Source organism: Notolabrus celidotus, chromosome 3, assembly GCF_009762535.1.
Source record: "Notolabrus celidotus isolate fNotCel1 chromosome 3, fNotCel1.pri, whole genome shotgun sequence".
NCBI lineage: Eukaryota > Metazoa > Chordata > Actinopteri > Labriformes > Labridae > Notolabrus > Notolabrus celidotus.
In genome coordinates, this window is record NC_048274.1 from 33450965 (window position 1) to 33455975 (window position 5011).

Consider the following 5011-nt stretch of genomic DNA (forward strand, 5'->3'; position numbering starts at 1 on the left):
ATTTGTAGTAGTAGACTGTTGCACTTTGTCAAAGTAGTTATGCTTACTAATCAGGCTTACTAGTAAGCTAATCTGTGATTACAGCGCTGGGGCTATCACTGTTAAAAGGTTCATCCAAACCTACTTCTGGACCTGATGTTACAGAATAGTTGTCATATCTATCTTACAAACGGCCACTTTCCCATTCATATAGATCTACTTTACATTGTACCTCATTCTGGGCATTGTTGGGCTTCCCCAAGTGTCCCTGATAGCTATGATAAGCTCGGATTAATAGTGTGCTCTTCAGAACAGGGCTGCCATTTTGTACAGCAGGATGAGGCATTTCTTAAAGTCGTCATAAACAAAATGTAGCTTCACCTATCACAAGCTAACCTTAAAATATCAATCTCATGACTAACTCAACTTTCTGCTCTGTAAAGGCCTGTGTTTCATCTGCCTGATTTGTTGTTATTTGCCAAGCGTTAAAGGTTAAGTATTTTAGCTTTTGAAAAATGATTTGTAAACTCCATTAATAGAGCTTTAAGTCTCACTAGGACTAAACTGTGAAAGATAAACTACACTGCAGTACAGCCAACCTATGATAAAGATGCTCCCGTGCAATCATTGTTGAAGTTTCTTCACAAAGTATGTTTCAAATCTGTGATCATTCTTTGGTCAAACTCGATTATCCTCTCCTAAAGATTTATAGAAATCCTCTGCAAAAGTTTTTCGATAAAGTTTTACTGTGAAAGATGAGTCCAATAAAAAGCAATAACACCATCACATCCTCATTAAAAAGGGCTTTGTCATATTTCAACTCCAAAGGCAGTGAGAGGCCAGAAGACTTTTATTAACCCATTAGCATGCTAATTACTGCAGAAGAACTGCAACACAAGGAGAGACGGCTGTTGTTCGGGCTCTCCAGGTCACTTTAGCTGCAAGGAATGTGTTCTGAAATAGTTGAGACATATTTTCATAGCCCGCTCCTCATTGAGACAAATTGCAGGAAATGTTCGCAACTCGCAGCTGAAAAATGACATTGTCAGAGTAATGAGGGAGACATTAAACAATCCTGGCTTTACTGTTTGCAAACAAGCATCATTCATGATCAATATCCACAGCTATGAAAGGTGATCCTCCAAGCTTTTCTCAGAAGCTACATTGATTTTTACTTTGTCTTATGTCTCAGGTTTATAAGGAGAGCTGAGTGCCATACAAAGCTGTCTCTTTTAAAAGTACTTTTGTGTTTAGCCCTGTCTTTGAAATATATAATTGACACCTTTGTTTGATTAATCCACACACATTGTGGTAAATAGGAATACTCAAATGCTGCACTAAAGTGAGGTTTTTAAGTACTTTTACTTCACTTAAGACTTTATTTTTCTGACTTTTGACTCTTATCTCTCAAATTCTAAACACACATCTTTCATTTATATTACTTACATTTAAAAAACTTGGACATCAAGAGGGAGCTTGGTGTAGAGCTGTTATCCCCCACATCGAAAGGACTCAGTTGAGGTGGTCTGGGCAGTTGATAAGGATGCCTCCCAGACGCCTCCCTTTAGAGGTGATCCGGGCACATCCAACTGGGAGAAGGCCCAGGGGAAGACCCGGAACTCATTGGAGGGATTATAAATCCCATCTGGTCTGGGGATGCCTCGGGATCCCCCAGGTGGAGCTGGAAAATGTTGCTTGGGAGAGGGATGTCTGGTTCGATCTGATTGGACTGCTGCCTCTGTGGCCCGACACTGGATAAGCGGAAGAAAATGGATAGATGAACATTTTGAAAACAGACTCTTAACTTTACCTTCAACTCATCGGAGAAGAATTTATAATCACTCTGATATGTCTTATTGCGTGCAGCCTTCTGGACATCAAGACAAATTTAAACCTATCCATTGAACAGTAGCACATCATCCATTAGTGCATGTCATCCACAAGAGACTTAACATTATGAAAAAACACACAAAACACTATTGCATTATTGAACACTTTGTTTATCATACGCTTTTTTTGTCCCCTTTGGCACTCTGTAGTGAAGCTGCCGCCATGCCTCCCTACTTCCTGCTGCGGCCGTGATGGAAACAATGACAGTACTTTGTTCACAACCAGGCGGCCCAGTTGATAAGTGTAAATAAAATGCACTTTGTGTCAAACGTTACCAAAATATCAGCAAATGGACTCTGAGTTTAAGCTCCAACCTATCAGCTAAGCAGCTAATCAGACTGAAGTCACATGACCGCATCCTAAAAGCCAGCGAGCACTATTTTTGAGTGTGGGAAGCACCACAGATGACACTGTACTGTATTTGACAGAACACGGTCTGTGAAGCAGTGTCTGAGCCAAAGTTATGGATTTAGACTACACTGGTGTAACAGTGCAGCGGTCTAATAAATCTAAGTCAGGATCCTTATGTACATTTAATGTCATTCATTTTATTCCCAAGCCACTGTCATGAGTTTATTTTGTTGTTGTCTGCACGTGTGATCCTCCTTGGTTTCATCATACGTGACCAAGCAGCAATATCCGGTCTAAAAAAATGAGTCCAATGCGGAAGTGCTAAAATCTGCAGTTCATCAAGGATCCGCTTGAGTTTACAGCCTGGTACAAAAGACGAGTGGAGTCTTTTCTCGATCGGCACATACTGTAGGGGACGTGAATTTTATTCTAACGCGGCAATTTCAAAGATATTGAGATTACGAGTCTTCCAATGAGAGGCACAGCTGACTTGATTGACAGACGGGAACACTGTAGCTGTTGGCTAGGAGGCTCAAAGCCCGCATCTTTAGGTTACAATCGCTCGACAGCAGCAATATGGCTGCTGCCGACGATTGGCATCAAAACAGTGCTTCAGAAACAGATAGGTGACGTCACGGATACTACGTCCATATTGTATACAGTCTATGCACGTGACAAACAACAAAAATATAATTTATAAAAAAAAAGACCAAAAAGGGGACACTAGGCAAACTTACTTCAAAAGTCCAAAACATCAAAATCCAAATCGTTGCAGAGAAAAATCCAAAATTCACAGAGAAGGATAAAGAGCCGAAGGACCAGGTTTGACAATTAACTGACACCGAAGGGAGGAAACACAACATACATTGACTAAATACACACAAGGTGATCAGGCCCAGGTGTGACACAAGACACAGGTGAAACTCATTAGGTGCAATCAAAGTGGAGGGAAACACACAAGGGCAGGATATAAAACTAAACCAGACACACAGGGAGTAAGAACTTCAAAATAAAACAGGCAACACTAAAGATTTAACACAGATTAAAATACACAGACAACTAATATAAAAATACAAGATATGGCACACAGGGCAAACAACTACAAATAACATAGAATGAACATTACAGACACTAAACAAGGAGGAAAATAAACGTAACAAAAACAACTCATGACAGTCGTAAGAATTGCTTTACATTCTTATTTTGGACAAACAAACTTGAAAGGCAAAATAATGGAATTATAAACATGCCATTAAAAATGTTATTAATTTTGTTCAACTATTGAAATACAGAAAATCATCGTTATTCAAAAGATTAATCATTTATATATAACACATCCTGTATCGAGCCAAAAACCATAAGAGGGGGAACTTCTCCTCTTGGAAGAGGCATTAGGTGAATGTGATGTGTCTGACTGATGGTGAGAACTGGACATGGATGAAAATGAGCCAGCCCAAAGGAAGACATTCACACTGAGGCAACTGAAATGATTGATTAAGCCATTTGTATCCACTTAGCCCCACACCACAACAAAAGTCTTTTCACTACAGTTACATTTCAAGGTCTCGTATTCTTACTTTCTTCTTATATATGTGTAATTCATAGAGGCACAACATTGATACACGTCTGAGCATGCACTTGGCAACAGTCACAAAGAAAACCATATATTTTACTGGCAGAAACCTGAAGCAGGACCGGACATATTGCTGAATAGCTATCTGCCACAACTGGATTAACCAATTGATAATTTTTAGGATTTTTTTAAGGTCAAAATCTCTAGCTTGGCAAATACACAGCTGCTAGAGATGTCCCTGGGAGGGAACCCTAATACTTTAATACCTTTCAGATCCTGTGTCGTTTTTTCTTATACTTCTGCTAAGATGTTAACTTAGTACTTCTCCTTTAACCAGTCTTTTTTACACAAAAGTTTCTGTGATTCTGCTGGAGAAAAGTATGTGAGTACTTGTTTCTGCCTCAGACAGCTAAAGGCCTTTCCCCCCCTGTTGCATAATAGAGGCGCTTTGAATATATTGTTCCTTGAGAGGTGCTTGTAAAGCGAAAGTGGTCTGAGAAAAAAAAAGGTAACCTACTAACACCGTTTTCCAGGTGATGGGTTATCCGCTAAATCCAGGTGAAACACATCACTTCTGGCCATGTACACGAAAATCAGATACCCTTATGGGGCCATATGTGTGTGTGTGTGTGGGTCTGTATGTGTGTAAGTTCCTGTAAGCTAGAGACAGAAAGACAAAGAGGGGGAGTTTAATGGAGTGTCCCAGGGCGAGGCTCCGTTGTTCCCCCTCATCAAGTACGCTGGCAGTGCTTTAGCCCCGTAATGGCTACCGTGTGCCCTGAGCCACTACACGCTCCACAGTTTCCTCTCACTCATTGCTCATTCTTATAGGCCAGGTGCAAACACATTGCATACTGGAGGTTGGAGGGTGAGAGGATGCAACATTCACAGACATGGTGCAAGTGGGTGCTGTGACAGGACACAAAAGACGCAGAGGCTAAAAGGTGAAGTGGAAGAGGGAGAGAGAGAGGAAGGGTTGATATGATGATCATGGAAGGATTATCTTAAAATACAGTGTAATTGCAGAAACAGATGGCTGCCAGTCTCTGTTTATTCTTATTAAAACACCCTTCTAGAATCACACACTCATTCTCTTTCTCGCACACACACATATTTACACTCAAGAACATGTCTGACAGCAACCGTTTAGAGCAGAGGAGTGATATTTGGCCCGGTGGAGAATAGTCCTGGGCAAGCTGAATCCCTCCCTCATTTATC

At 40.7% G+C, this 5011-nt stretch overlaps 1 long non-coding RNA gene across 2 annotated transcripts; it reads right to left on the reverse strand.

The window, feature by feature from the left end:
- Nucleotides 1–814: 814 nt before the first annotated feature.
- LOC117810661 lies at nt 815–3057 on the reverse strand. 2 transcript variants are annotated; one of them, XR_004630817.1, is made up of 3 exons: nt 2958–3057; nt 1426–1730; nt 815–933 (listed from the first exon to the last, which is right to left on the reverse strand). It is a non-coding gene; the product is annotated as an uncharacterized LOC117810661 (long non-coding RNA). The 2 variants fall into 2 exon arrangements; XR_004630818.1 differs by having other exon boundaries at nt 815–1008.
- Nucleotides 3058–5011: the final 1954 nt, after the last annotated feature.